A 15,745-nucleotide genomic window follows, 5' to 3' on the forward strand; every position below is an offset into this window, starting at 1 on the left:
AACCCACAAAAGCCTGCTTCAGTGGCCCATAGCTTGCTGTCCCATTTGTCTTGCCGTTCCAGGCAGTTCATCCTGACATGGGCTCCGTTGTTGTAGACGTGTTCCTGCTTGGATCCAATCACCATTTCATTTCTGTCTTCTTACCCCACTTGGCTGCCTGTGAACGTGGGCATTTGGGTCTGGCCCTTGCTCCCTCGTGACCACGTACACACAGGACACCCAGTAAAGTTTGCATCTCACACACATGGGACATACTTACACTACAAAGTTTCGGTATTTATCCGAAATTCTATTTTAACTGGCAGCCCATATTTCTATTTGCTGAATCTGGTAGCTTCTTTCTTCTGTTGGGCTAACGTGGAGACTAGCCAAGCTCCAAGACAAAGCCCCCAGCTACCCAATCCCGAGGGGTGGGCCTCACCCCACCTCAGCCCCACCACTCCCTTGTCCAGAGGAGGGACTGGCCCTGTGTAGACCGGCCTCCCCTCCACCAAGGAGGAAGGGAGAAGAGCTTCATTTCTAGTGAATGCTGGCTCTGTTCCCAGGGTACTCAACTTCCAGCTGTGCACAAAGTCAGCCGTGGCTCTTGTCCACCTAACTGACACGCTTTCTGTTACGAACGTGTGAGGTTCCAGGCCAACAGATGAGTCTGAGGTGTCTACACAGCCCACAATTCCCGATATCCTCCTTAAGAGCTGAGGCCTTCCGGAATTTTCTTTTTCAGATATCAGGTCAGGTTTTCATCTCACAGACAGGAATTCTGTACAAGACGTAGGATATTCCTGCAGAGTGGCACCAGGTGGGGGGTCCGACCCCCAGAAGAGGAAAACCAGCCTGCGGAGTCGCTTGGCCTCTGCAGCCTGCGGAGTCCGACAAAAGTGGCGAGAATAGAAAAGAAGCATCGGCTCAGAGGTCTTCTCCGTGGGACCCCAAATTAGCCATAGAGCAACCAGGGGACTGAGAGCCAAGCGGGGCCGCGGCTGAACATCCACCCGCGACACCGAGGTGCAGGTTAGAGGGAGGGAGCGGACCTGGTGTTTAACACAAATCACAGGTTGGAGTGGGGGGCAGACACATCAGCTCCGCGACTCTTGTTATGACGGGCTCAGAAATCAGCCTGGCGGGAGGCTTTCCGTATGCACGCTTTGCCGGCATAATTTATATTCAGGCCGGTGGCTGAAATGCGGATCTGAGGCCAGACACAAGGAAGCAGGCAAGATGGGGGAATTGGATGTATTAGAGTCCCATCAATTTTCTTGATATCCACAGAGGATGTGCTCACACACCCCACTGCTGTGGGACCAATAACAAGTGAATTTATTCCTGCTGGAGACGAGACAAGGGGATCCGGGGAGGTTTGTGTTCGTCCGGAGGGTGATAGATTCAGAATGATCCTGTCTTAACGCTGTGGTTCCCAAGTCTTGTTTAAAAATGGAGAAACCGAGGAGGCAAGTCCTTACCGGCTAAAGATAAATGAGGTCTTCATCCACCAGGTTAATGTCACAGTTTTTGTAGGAAAACCCAGAGCTAGAAAGTGCTTAGAGGTAGAGCTGTTTACCCAGGGGGCGGTGGACTCAGAACAGCTGGCCATGCCATGTCGCGTTCACACTGGAGTGACTGTCCTAGAGAACATCACGGGGAAACCCCTGCCTTCTGTGGAGTCGAGACCCACTGCAATACTACCCCTGGGACTTTTGAGTGCCCTACGGCGGGTGCAACGCATCGAGAGCCCATCAAAATGCCGAGACACCAATGGCGGTAGAGAGGGACAGGATTTTCCTGGTTCCGGCTCCGTTGTGATGCAGCACAGAAATCCAAGGCTTCAAAGGAGGCGGGTTTCCGAGAGACATCGCCTCCATCCCACTGAGCAACCGGGGGTAGGTCGAGGGGGGTCCCACGTGGAGTTGAGGGGGCCGCTGTCTTAAGAGCTTCCACATTGCCTTCCCATTCGTTAATCAAGGATCAGGGAAAGTCTTTCTTCTCATTAGGGAATCAGATTCCAAAACGATGCTCAGTCTGCAAGAGACATGCTGTTTTTGTTTCACACATTCAGAGCCTCGTGGCCCTGGAGCCACGGGCGAGACAGCGCAGGTCCGTGCGTAAGGATCCCAGCACCATGTTCGGAGGGATCCCCGTCTCGACCATCTGGAAATGGGGATATAACTCCTTCCTCTTGGGTTTCTTTCAGGGTTGAACAAGAAAATCTCCACCAAATGCCCAGGCCCAGATGCATCCAGAAAATGTGCACTAGATCCCAAAGAGACAAAGGTCACTCCCGGTGGAGGACAGGTGAGGTGGGCAGAAAGGATGGGGACTCATAGGCCTGCTGATTGGATGATTGCAGTTGAGAAAGAAAGAGATGCCAGGTGAGGGAGAAGCAGTCCCAGGACGTGGGGACACCACCTTGGCAGCCACCGCACCCGCCGAGGGCCGGTCTCTTTCCAAAGGCCGTGCCTTTGCCGTGGCTATTCCCCGCACCTGGGATGCTCTTGACCCAGATCTCTGCCAGGCCGGCAACCTTTGTTTTGCAGAGAACAACTCAAAGTCATCGGTGCTGGGACTCTCATGGGTACCTCCCATCAGCTCCCCAGTGTGTCCCCCGCTCCCCGCCTCTGCATGGCTGTGTTTAAAACCGAATCCAGGATTTCATTTATCAGCTCTGGTAAGATGACAGGCACAGAGGCACCTGCCTTGGGAGAGAGGAGCGTATGACTCACAGTTCCCAAGACAAGGGGACCACCAAGCACGCGGGGCCACACGAGGAAAGGCTGGCCTTGACCAGGAGGCACAGGGGCAAGTGGAAATCAGGGGCCAGAGCTTAGATGTGGTTTTTGTGGGAAGGAATGGGGAGGGAGGGCGGACCAGCTGAGTGGTTTAGCATTGGATCCCTTGAGTATTTTCGGCAGGCTCTGGGCGGCAGGGGTGGTCTCCCGTAGCCCAGTACTCGGACTTGGGGGGATTTAGGGCAGGGGAAGGTTGGCTTGGCACGAGCGTTGAAGGAGATGACTGTGGGACCAGACTAAGGACTGGTTGGCCTGCATAGGGAAGGTGTGCCCGCAGGCCAGGTGAGTCGTGTACTGCCTCTAGGAATCGGCTAACCCTGAGAGGGACAGTCCGCTGCTGGGTCTGCAAAGCCCCAAGAGGCAAAAGCCCTATAATATATAGAAGATAAAAAGGGTGGCGGATACAGGCTGCGGGCATGGGCTCCTGTGCCCTCTGGCTTTTGCCAGAAGAGAGAACGCCATCAGGGTATTTACCCACCTGTCCCCTCCCTGGCAGGCTGTCACCTGACTGAAGCCACACGGCTTTGTCCTCCTCTGCGGGACTTTCCCCGTGGTTTCTGTGGGCCACCCCTCCCTCCTTGCCCTGGGGCCACTGCCCCCATTCCCTGTGAGCCTCATAGACCCTTCCCACGCTCACAGGGGGCCAATCTTGTTAAAGCCCTCTTTGAGCTATCCTAATTTAAGTGTGGCGGGTGCCCTCTGTTTCCTGCTAGGATGCTTACGAATGCCAGAACTGCACCCAGAAGCAGCCCTCTGACCCTCCGAATGGATTCTGGGATTGGGTTGCTTACCTATTCAATGGCCACAGGACTCACCTCCCTGCTGGCAACGTGATTCATGCGCGGCACGTGGAGGCCTCACGGCGATCACGTTACCATCGTGGCATCACCAGCGGAAGCATGGCACGACGCACAGGTAGAAGGCAGGCGGCTGTGGCACTCGGTCACCGTGGCAACGACGATGCTCAACCACACTGTGGCGTAATCTGGCCTCTTCTCACCACCCGGGGAGCAGGCAGAGAGAATGAGAAATTAACACTGTACGTAACGCAATTAAGAACGTGTGTGCAGAGCCAGCTTTCCAGAATCCTCTCTGTGGTCTTGGGGCCGACATGGCGGAGGCCTTAGTCTAGGCGCTGGCTATACGGCTGGGCCGCAGAGTGGGGTCGCAGTTAGAAGCGCAAGCACCCGGGTGCAGCCAGAGTAAGGGCGAAGGGAAGGGGAGTCAAGGGTGGGGAGTCTGGAATGAGCCTCCATATTTTCCCCGAACCTCCCTTTGTCAACGTGAATAGTCCCTTTGGTGAAACCAGTAATAACAGCAGCCTGATGATCCTAATTGGGGTGTCGCACCTGTTTTCTGTGTCCCTTGCGGGTCACACCTTTCCCAGAGCACCCTCCTCCCCACCCGGCCAGAGCCGGGTCCTTCCCCCTCCCAGCTCTGCCCCAGAACCTCAGGGTCAGCTGATTCCTAGAACCTCACTCTGCTGTTTGATTCGTTGCTGTGCTCGGGCCGCCACAGCAGAATGCCACAGGCTGGGCAGCTGACACGGCAGGAGCTAACTTTCTCCCAGTTCTGGAGGCTGGAAGTGCAGGGTCCCGGGGCTGACGGGGTCGGTTTCTGGTGAGACCCCGTCCCGGCTGGCAGACGCTCTAAGTCCCTCCAAAGGCCCTTGGCATAGTGTTCCAACTGTGCTGGGAGAAGGCAGCCATGGCTTTGATCATGGGGTGACATGGGGACAGTATTTGGGGGAACCAATATGGCATCAACGTGAAGATGGACGGAGAGGGAATAAATGAGGCGGTCAAGCCCCTCGGGGGGAGACTAAGCGAATCCAAACTGCGGAGTTGAGTGTCTAGACTGACAGAGCAGCGGAGGTGAGACGGGGGGCTGCGTTTCAGAGACATCCAAGGAAAGATGGAAAGAAGGAAGTTTAGCTGGAAGGAGTGGCGGGGGGGGCAGCAATGAGGAAGAGCTACAGACATCCCAGTGAGGGAACCCGGATGCCTAAGAGGCCGGCAGTCCTGCGGGTGGACAGGGGCGGGAGGCAAGGGGTCTACAGCAGAGCTCTGCTCTACCCGCCCTGTCGCGCTAACCCCGATCCCGGCCGTGGGGATGGTCGGGGGCTGCACGCACACTTCGGTCAGCATCGTGCTGACAGCGGCTCGCTTTCAGACCATGTCTCCTGTTCCTCGTGAGGGCTGCCCGTGGGAACCTGGCTGGCACTCCTGCGTGGGCACCTGTGACGTTTAGGAGGGCTGACATCTCGTGGACCAACGCTCAGCCGTGGGGAGATGGGCACTGGTGGCGGGTGAGTCTCCGTTTCATCCCACGCGTGGACCATTCCGAGTCACGCCCTTTTGTCCTCACCATGTCCCGCTGGCAGTGGGAGGGGGGGGTGGTGACCAGCTTGATATCAGATGGCAGGGTGTATCACACTGACTGCACGGGCTTTTCGTCTCTCCCTAGGTACTCTTCCCGGATCCCTATCCCTCTACCTGGTTGACCTCCCAACATCAGCTACCTGCACACCACCCTTCTCCGAAGCCGGATTTTTGGCGGGTGAAGGGATAACACCAAGTCAGGTCCCTTTTGGTGAGGGATCACGCGGCTGGCTCGAGACACGCGGGGCTTGATACGATGCTGGGCAGGCCGTCCGCGATGCACAGCGAGGGATGTGGGCTCAACCTCACGTACCCAGAACGGACAGCTATTGCCAGGATCTGATGCATTTCCTGATGGAGGGTGTAAGAAACGGAATGCTAGAGGCTGAGGCACGGGCAAAGGCTACTAGAACGATTCACCGCGACCCGCATTTGCTGTGCCTGCTCGGGTCCCAGGCTGGGCCAGGAAGCAGGTGCACAGCGGTCAACAGGATGTGGTTCCTGGCCTCTTGGGGCTTACAGTCTAGGGGAGGAGGCAGAACCAAACAGGTAGCAGCCCCCCAGGGACAAGTATAATCCTAGAGGCCCCCTTGGGGGACATAAAGGGAGGGTGATCCCCACGATCCCCAGAGATGAAAGTCTTCTCCTGAAAGAAGTCTTCCTGACCCCTCACTACCAGAAATGGCCCCTCCCTGCTCTGAAACCCCCCCACACGTGACCTTCTCTTTGCATTTTTCACACGTTGCCTTCTGTTCCTTGCTTCCTTTTCACCCATGTTCATCTGGCCTCACCAAGTACGTGGCAAACTCCTCGGTTCCCGGCCAGGTCTTAGTCATGTTTGCACCGTCCCCAGTCTCTCTACTGTCCCTTCTGTCTCCCTACTGGACCTTTGTCCTGCTCCAGGCCGAGTCTCTCACATTTAAGAGCTTAATGGACCTTTGGATCGGTTATTGATAAATGGATGGGACAAAGGGAGGAGGGAAAGGAGGAAGCAAAGTGCAGAGAGTGAGGAGGGGAACCAGGCCAGGAGGGCTGCACCAGGGAGGGGGTCGGGACACAGGGGCCAGGCAGTGGTGATGTCAGATGCTTCCAATGACCAAGGGGACATATGTGGAGAAAGGCCAGGGAATTCGGGAGGAAGGAGATCCCACGTGACCACAGACAGAGAGATGGCCACAGAGTGAGAGCTCCATCTATGGATTTCGGGGGGCCGACAATGTCCCCAGGGAGCACTCCACTCAGATCCCATTCCTGAACTTCCAGCTCCGTGGACCTGCCTCTTGGGCATCTGTATCTGGGCATTTCACAGGAACTTCAGAGTCCACATGGTCAAGATGAGAAAGACTATCGCCTCCTCTAGGAAGCCTTCCATGGTGCCGCTTCCCCCATAGAGCTATTAGTTCTTTACCTTTAAGTTGCACCCACCACAGTCCCTTATCACCTACTCACCAGGGTGGGGTCTGTCTCCCCTGTCTGGCCATGAGCACACCCAGGGCAAGGGCTTGGCTTCGGTCACTGTGTGTTCCCACACTTAGCTCTCTGCCGGTGTGCCGTCCAGACTCTAAAAAAAGATGATGGGTCCCTGAAGGATGGGAACACGAGGCATTGCAGTGAGTGGGAAAGGGAAATGGAACGTTCCCTGGGGGTGTCAGCTAGACCAGCCGTGGGTTTAGTACAGATGTGAGTGGAAAGTGAAAACGGTCGGCAGTGGAGACAGAGGCAGTTAGAGGAGCCGCGGGTCTGCTGTCCCTTTGCCTCCAGTTACTTGCAGGTGGCCATGATGACCTTAGTTAGACTCCAACCAGAAGTCGGAAGCAGCCGACGCTACCTATGAGTAGTTTGAGTGATTTTTGCCCCGCCAGCATCCTGGAGCCGGCTCTGCTCGAAAATGTTCACCCATGAAATACAATAATATATCTGTAAACACATTCTGATGAAATCTAGATGAGGGGAGTCCCCCGACAAGGTGGGTGTGTGTCTGGGGTGGATGCTAATGGCCTGGAAATGAGGACAGAAGAGGTCAGCTCTGGGGAGGTCTGGCAGTCTCCACGGTGACATCTCAGATGACCCTGGCGTCAGGGAAGCTCGCCCGTAAGTCCAGCGAGGCGGGCTTGCCAAGGACTCTGGGAGCGGGTCACGAGGAGCCAAGTGCACAGGAAAACCAACCAGGGGCACAGCCCAGGGAGGGGACAGCAGCCAATAAGTCCAACCCCCTGACCTTTTTCCATTCTTTTCCATGGGAATCTGGGTTTGTTTGGAAATTTGCTTCCTCATGATTTTTCAGCTCAGGCCTGCCTGCTCAACTGGCCCCGAGCACCCAAATGCAGACGAGGCACGTCTCCGTGATTCTCCGATTGGAAGTACCCGGCCACCGGTGGCGACCCCAGGATCTCTCGGCATCTACTCCCGCAAAGCCGGCTGCTCTGTGCCTGACGCACGGGGCCGACAGTCAGGCTTATTTCCGCATCAGCTGCACCTTGAGGAGCCTAGCACTGAGCACCACGCTACGGGAGACATTCTTCATTTTCCTTCATTATTTTCTTTAAGATTCAGAATGCAAGGACCTTGGTGTCACCACAACCCTACTTTACAGGTGGGGAAACTGAGGTCAGAAAGTTGAAGTGGCTTCCCCAGAGTCCCCAGGCAGCGGGTGACAGAGCTGGAGTCAAGTCAAAGCCTCTGCCCCACCCAGGACAGGTGTCACTGCTCTGTGTTTGGGGGCCGATAACCGTATTCTTACAAAATTAGCAGGCGGTTCATCCGAGGGCCCCGGGGCTCTTTTCCAGGCTTTCCCAGCGCGTTGGGTATTTCTGCCGAAAACTGGGGCAACGCACTTACAAGATAATGCAATGACTCGATTCTGTCTGCGTCCCTGTTAAATTTATTTTAAAATGTCAGAATGGTAATGTGACACATACATTTCACGTGTTGACTGAACAGCTGGTAGTTTTTTTTACTTTTTTAAAAAAATGTTTACTTATTTATTTTTGAGAGAGAGAGAGAGAGAGAGAGAGAGAGAGAGAATAAGAACGCAAGAGAAGGGGAGGGGCAGAGAGAGACAGGGAGACCCAGAATCTGAAGCAGGGAATCTGCAGCGGGTTCCAGGCTCCGAGCGGGGCCCGAACTCACGAACCTTGAGACCCTGAGCTGAAGTCAGACGCTTAACAGACTGAGCTACCCAGGCACCCTTTTTGCTTTTAATGAAGTGATAGATTTAATAACTAGTTAATAGCCAGTGAAGATGGTTAAGCCAGCTGTTGACAGATGTCATTCAAGTGTTTCTTTCTAAAGCATGTGATTTAAAGGAAAACACCATGTAGGTTCGTGACCCGCTGCCTCACCGGTGCCACCTAAAGGCATGTGTGGACAGGTTCCCTGCACAAATCCTCTGCTTCATCCTTTCTCCTCCTTTCCTCTTCGTGCTTTGTTGCCCCAGGTTTGGGGGCCCCCCCATCTACCTCATGGCGTTCATTGTATATCACTGTGCTTCTCCTGCCTTCCGTCTGCTTGGAATGGGCTCCCTCTGGGACCGTCCAACTCCTATTCATCCATCAAAACCCAACGTGGGCCTCCTTTCCAGGCAGGTTCCCTGAAACCTGAGCTAACAGGTGCTCCCACAGCCCCCAGGGACACTGCCATGTCTGGCCCTGCATATGCGCCTGCTATCACTGCCATAACAAATTACTGTAAGTTCAGTGGCTTAAAGCAATGCAAATTTATTATTTTGCAGTTCTGGAAGCCAGATGCCCATCCTGGGTCTCCCTGGGCTAAAACCAAGGTGTCCGCAGGATCGCACTCCTTTCCGGAGGCTCTAGGGGGGGATCCACACCGCCACCCTTTTTGGCTTCTAGAGGCTGCCTGTGTCCCTTGACTTGAGTTCCCTTCCTCCTCCTGCAAAGACAGCATGAAGGGTTAAGTCCTTCCCACATCCAGCCACTCTGACTTCTGCTTTCTGCTTGCCCGGTCACATCTCTTGGACTCTGACCCTCCTGCTTTCCTCTAAAGTGCCCCCTCACACGAGGTCTTTAACGTCCTCACATCTGCTTGTTGCCACATGAGGTGGGGGGATTAGGACATGGCCGTCTCTGGAAGGAGGCACTATTCTGCCCCATCTCCTGTCCTTGTTTACAGCTCTTACTAGAACGTAAGTGCCTTGGGGCAGAGCCCGCGTCTCGTTCGTCTTGCTTTTCTATCCCCCACCACTAGATCGGACCCATCGTGGGACCTTCATAAATACATGAACTGAGTTCACCTGCCTCCCCGCTACCCGGAATCACATCCCGCCAACCCGCTGAAGCACTAGCTCTTGCCTGCATCGTTCGGGGACCCGCCTCTGCCCCAGGACGATGCACACTTGAACCGGGAGCTCCTGGAGACTACACCCTTTGGGCTCAGAGGAAGAAGAATCTAGAAGTGGAAGGGGAGGCTGTGGGATCCTCAGGCATGCACCAGCTACCCACCGCTCTGCTTGGCGGGGCAGGAGCCCGGAGAGCCCTCTTGCCTGAGCAGACCCAGACCAACAATGTTAGTTTCTAGCATCTCTGCTGACTCCCGTTGCCGCAGACCAAGCCGTAGAGCCCAGAGCGGTGCGTGGGGCTCGCAGGGCAGATCCAGGGTGTCTAGACAAAGCTGCTCGTTGGCAGGACCCTTCCCATCCCCTGCCCACTGGAATCAACGGCTGTTGGATCCTTCTTGGCTCTGGGCTCTTGGTATATTTCCAGTGTATACCTTTGTCTCCCACCTGCCTCACTTTTAGGCTCCCACGCGTGCAGGGTGTGCCTGGCTGCGTCCCCCCCCTTGCACTCCACGCCTCTCTGCTGTGCTCCCCGTGATCCGCCCCTGGGCTCGGCCGGCCAGCCTGAACCCCATCAAAGGCAGGCTTAAAAAAAAAAAGAAAAACAAACCCATGCCGGAAGAGAATGAGTATTTCGGCATAGAAACAGAAACCGCCTAAGGAAAGAGCGTGTAGATGCGAGCATCACAGCACAGGGGGCAGTCTGTGCTGTTGCCTGCGCAGGACCCAGGACGGCTTCTCCGGATCCCAGCCAGCGGCTCAGACGTGTTCTCTCTCCATGGGGTTCTCTCCGGAGGTGTCCCGGGGGGAGGCGTGGAGCCCACCTCTCCTGTGCCGGCAGGCAGGCAGAGCATAAGCACGGACGTCAGCAGTTAGAGTCTCCCAAGGCCCTCCTGCTGGGCTGCTGGGGGCCTAGGTTTGTGCACCGCCCCCCGATCCCCAACACTGGCCTTCTTCGGACACGCTGGGAGCCTCTATGGACCTCAAATGCCAGCTTCTCTGAGCTGCTCTGTGTTGCTCTGAAGGGAAGGCAGATAACGACCTTGACCGGGCGGTCGCCCTGCCTGAGCCCGTTCAGCAGCACTAAAGCCAGACTCTGAAGGGCTCTCAAGTCAGACCCGGCCCCGGTTCTGATTGGCTGCACCACTCTGCTTGCTGGTCCCGCCTCCCGATCCGGGGTCTACCTCAGCGGTCGGCTTGCTTTTCTTGTTAAGGACCAGACAGCAAAGATTTTTGGCCGTGAGGTCTTGAGAGCAGCTACTCATCTTGGCCACTGTGGCGCAGAAGCAGCCATGGACAATGTGTAAAAAAGCGAGCGTGGTTGTGTTACCCAGAAAGCAGGCAGCCGCCAGATTTGGCCCACAGTTTGCTGACCCCTGTTCTAATTCGTAAAATGAGGATCGTGAAGGTATTTATTAGATAGGACCGTTGAGAAAATAAGGCTCTCAGCGCAGAACGTGACAGACACTAAGTGCTGACGGATGCCCGTGAGTAACGCTGTGCACCCGAAACAGGTGCAGGTGTCTGGGCTGAGCACTGAGTTTATTCTTCTGTAGAGCTCGACGTTCTCCTTTGACTTCTCTGGGCTGTGCGTCTGTAAAATTCTGTGGTTGCACGGACTAGCGTCGATGTTCGCGGAAGTCAGACTCGTTCGCGTGAGCCAATGATTCTTGAACACTCCATATGCCTGAGCCTGAGGGTGCAGGAAGAGGTTGGAGGAAGGGGCACGTCCTGTTATACCCACCTCTGAGCATTTCTAGGCTCTGCTTTTCTGGCTCTGCATCTTTCCATCCTTCTCCCACCTCTCGTTTCCCTTCTCAGGCACTGGGGGGCTGCGTCCCGTAATACCCACTTTACTCTTTCCTTCTGCAAATACCGGGACGTCTCTCTACCGTGCAAGCCTAATCATTATCTCTCCTCTTTGTCGGGTACTCAGTGACCTCTGCAAACTTCCACAGGCTTCTTTAAAACATTTCTTTTAATGTGTATTTATTTTTGAGAAAGAGATCGAGACAGAGTGTGAGAGGAAGACGGGCAGAGAGAGCAGCGTCTTTTACGACCTAGCCTTGGAGGTCACACATGTCACCGGTGCCACAGGTTCTGATTCTGTAGAATGTCACTAAGCCCCGCCCACATCCCAGGGGCAGAGAGCTAAGCTTTACTTTTTCTTTCTTTCTTTTTTTTGTTTGTTTGTTTGTTAAGCTTTACCTCTTAAAGGAAGGAGAGTCAACGAATTTATACATACACTTAAAAACCACCACATACGCATGCGTTAAGTTTTCAACATGCATATCAACGTATGAAGGTTCAGGAACTGAGAAGCCAGAAAGACAGGCTTTTAGATCCCAAATTTCCCCTCGTGCTCCTTAGAGGCTCTTAAACAAGACTATCATCTTCCCTGAACTTCAGTTTTTATCTGTAAAGAGAGAATGAGGTTACCTAATTCCAAGGAATGGCAGAGAGAGTAAATGAAATGATATGTGGCATAGATAATAAAACTTGTCTCATTGTTCCCGTGCAGGGCGGACGGGTCCCCACCAGGCTCACCTCCCTCCTGCTCCCTGGACACCTTGGATTCCAGCCTCACTGAATGGCTCATTGTCCCGCCTGCCCTGTGCGCCCTCACACCCGGGCCCTTCACACACACTGCTCCTTCGGCCTGCAGGGTCCCGAACACTTTTATAATTATTCTTACTGTTGTTAATCAAAATCACTATTCTGTGTCCTCTTGCAAAAGACCTGAAACACCAGAAGGGCTCATATGTTCAATAGCGCTCGCACAGAAAACCGAAACAAGAAAGGGGAAACTTCCTGTGGCCAGTGCCCTGCAGAGACAGTTTTCGGTGGAGACGTGTTGGCCCCCGGCCCACATTCCCGCCCGGGAAGAGGGCCTTCCCAGCCCTGGGAGGATGACGCTCTGGGAGCTCCTCACCTGGAAAGGGATCGTTTCGAAAATCAGATCTGTAAACTCACGACGAATCTGCCAAAGATGCTGTGTCGCGTTCTCTGTCTCCGAGGCCACCCGAGTATAAAGGCGTGTAAGGAAAACCTCCCATAAAACCTGGTGGCTCCTGAGCCACACGGGAAAGAAAGAGAAAAGGGTGCTGACTCTTATAAATGGAAGTCTATCGAATTCCTCTTATTATCTGTGTGCTAACAAAGAAGACAGGGGCTGGGAGACTGCGATTCTGATTCCACTTCCTGTGTGGGGTTTTCCAACACCACCAAGCAATTCTGTGACACCAGCTGAGTGGCCGCTGTCACAATAGCCAGTGGCCGAGCCCCGGTTGTCACCTGTGCTTCGGGCCAACCTGCTATAGATCAGAGGTTCCCAAGACCCCTCCTCAGGTTCAACCAAGTAGCTAGAGCCCCTCACAGAACTCGGAGAAAATTTCACTTAGTAGATCGCCAGTTTATGAGAGAGGGATGGAACCCAGGAATAGCCAGACGGAGGAAATGCATAGACCAAAGCATGGGGAGGGGACGCGGAGGGTCCGTGCTGACGGTGCCACTTGTCCCACACCTCCACGTGCTCACCAACCTGGAAAGCTCTCCGAACCCCGTCCTTCAGGGTTTCGTGGAGGTTTCACCACACAAGCACGACTGATTCAATAACTAGTAGCTGACAAGGGAACTCAGTCTCAAGCCCTCCCCCCCTCCCATCCTTAAGTGATCCAGGTGCTTTCCAAAAGTCGCCTCATTAACATGACAAAAGACACCTTACCCTCACCTAGGAAATTACAAGGATTTTAGGAGCTCTGCGCCCAGATCCAGGACGAAGACTAGATCTATATTTCTTATGAAGAATCACAATATCACAGAGGTCTATCTTCAAGGTGTCCAACAGAGGAACAAATATGAGAACCCCAACTTGCAACGCACCCTATGTTACAGCCTGACAATTTCAACATGATTTAAAAATTTCTATTAAGCCTTTCCCATCCAGACTAACAGTTTAAGGGTCAAGCATTAGGGACTCTTATTTGGACAGTTTCTTTTACTTGATTATAGAATTCTGTTATAGAATTCTATAGAATTTCGATTATAGTTTCATATCACATTTCATTGTAAGGAATACATATTTTTGCCTAAAGATTTGTTGTGAGCACACATATTTGTATATACACATATTTGGTAATTTCCTTCCTTGTTCTTCCCTTCTCACGGTTTCTAGTAGTAAAATCTGTCAACAGTTGTACCACAAAAGAGGATCCCTTCCAGAAAGTTTCCACTAGGTGCCTTTGTCCTGGTAGAGTGCTCCGCTATTTATATGGAGAAGCCGGAGCTCCCCTCGGGCACAGGGTCTATGGATAAGCACAGAGACCAGTGGGCTTCTGTCTCTGGACGTTGCTTCCTTCCCCACAGAGAGGATGATGAAGGTCATCTGAGCACCAGACACACCCTCATTATAATATGGGGACATGCCTCTGACTGTGAACCTGGGACCTATCAACCAAGAGGGTTGCATGGCTCTGCATGGGATCCCAGCCATGTGCCTTGCCCAATTTATTCTTATTTCTTTAGGGATTGGGCAGAGCCAAGGGGAATCCAATAATCACATCATTATACAGCTGCCATTACAGCCAAAGTGCCATTACAGCCAAAGTCCTGCACAACGAACATGTTTCATATGCAGGCCCGTCAAAGGGGCCAAGCCTGAGTGCCATTTGGAGCCCACGTGTGGAGGCCCTTTGCCAAGAACAGTATATGAAGACAAGGAAGGTGCTTCTGGGAGACTGGTGGGCTGGTGTTTTTGCCGCCTACCAGGTTGTTGGACTATTTTCCCTTTTTATTAAAGCGCTGACCCTCAAGAGCCAGTGTTCTTTCCTGTGGACCCCCCCCCCGCCCCCACCAACCAGGACCCTAATCAGGGGCACAGGTCCCTTTAGGGACCGGAGTCAAAGGCAAAGACTCAAGTATGTGCAGCTCCAAGATGCAGAACTGAGGCCAGATGACTAGTCCCTCTCTATCCCTTGCTGGAGCAGGGCAGTCTGGCAGGGACCTTCTGAACACCTGGCAAGGGGCTGCATAGACAGGTGCAGCCCCTTTCACACCTAGGTAAGCTGCAAGCCACGGTGGGAGCGGGACAATCCCCATATGCTGAATATTCTCAGTCCCTACTGGGTGTCACTGCAAGTCCCACAGAAGCCTCACCGTCCCTTACTCTGTATTATCCCTTAGTTTTGTCAAAAAACACATACCACAACTGGCTGGACAAAGTCAGGATAGCACAAAATTCACTCGATTGTCAGCTCCAATCTCATGGCGACATGAGATCACATTTACGCTCAGTGAGAAAGAGTTCTGGGATCAATTAGAACTGTCTTCCGTGAGCAAAGGTGGAGGTGGTGGTGATCAGCTCGTTCTATGTTTCCCTCCCCTGGTCTGAATCTGTGAGGCCAATGTATATCCCTAAGTTACAAGCTACAATATCTCTCCCCTGACCATCTTACAGTAAAAATAGAGGCTGTACATTCTCTTGAAGTCTCCAGAATATGTTTGATGTTCTGTAGGGTGGCCCTGAAGAAACCTCCCAGCAATGGGCATCCAGCAACACCCTGTCTTTGACTCTGACAAAGTGCCTCAGCATCATATGCACAGATGGACGGAGAAGTGGTACTCAGATTCAATATTAAAACTGAGAGGGGGGCTCCTGGGTGGCTCAGTTGGTTGAGCGTCCAACTTCAGCTCAGGTCATGATCTCGTGGTTCGTGGGTTCGAGCCCCACGTTAGGCTTTCTGCTGACAGCCCAGAGCCTGGAGCCTGCTTCAGATTCTGTGTGTGTGTGCCTTTCTCTCTGTGCCCCTTCCCAGCTCGTGCTCTGTCTCTGTCTCTCAAAAATGAATAAACATTAAAAAGAATTTTTTAAAAAAACTGAGAGGAAAGTCCCCATAAAACAGGGGATTGGCTCTTTCTAGGAGTCTTGAACATAAGGCCAAATTTCAGACCAAGCAATAAAGAGAACTGAAGCCAGAAGGTGAGTCCCAATGTGGGACACAAACAGAGCACAGCAGGGTCATGGCAAGAATGCTCAGTCCAAGGGTCTACAAAAAGGAGAGTGGCGTCTCAGGGGCTATGCTCAGAGAAATAGCAATGTGAGTGGGTTCTGATGACCTTCTTCAACTGTCACGTCATAGATTCTTAGGGTTTGAAAGAACCTTTCAAGTGATTGAGTTCCCTCACTATCCAATACATTCTTCTTCACCCCCAGTCTCAGGAGCTAGGACAGAATGACAGCCACAGCTGTGGTGGTGGTCTCTCAGGGGAAGGATGTTCTACCTTCTCCA

At 53.4% G+C, this 15,745-nt stretch overlaps 2 long non-coding RNA genes across 2 annotated transcripts; one reads left to right on the top strand and one right to left on the bottom strand.

Moving 5' to 3' along the window:
• The first annotated feature begins 3,768 nt into the window (after window positions 1-3,768).
• LOC107179709 lies at window positions 3,769-12,396 on the top strand. The gene is made up of 5 exons (XR_006221657.1): window positions 3,769-3,822; window positions 4,956-5,091; window positions 5,250-5,375; window positions 7,449-7,757; window positions 11,980-12,396. It is a non-coding gene; the product is annotated as an uncharacterized LOC107179709 (long non-coding RNA).
• LOC122241490 lies at window positions 10,853-12,467 on the bottom strand. Its single transcript, XR_006221658.1, has 3 exons — window positions 12,391-12,467; window positions 11,704-11,874; window positions 10,853-11,151 (listed from the first exon to the last, which is right to left on the bottom strand). It is a non-coding gene; the product is annotated as an uncharacterized LOC122241490 (long non-coding RNA).
• Between the last annotated feature and the right edge of the window lie 3,278 nt (window positions 12,468-15,745).

Source organism: Panthera tigris, chromosome C1 (assembly GCF_018350195.1).
Source record: "Panthera tigris isolate Pti1 chromosome C1, P.tigris_Pti1_mat1.1, whole genome shotgun sequence".
NCBI classification, from domain to species: domain Eukaryota; kingdom Metazoa; phylum Chordata; class Mammalia; order Carnivora; family Felidae; genus Panthera; species Panthera tigris.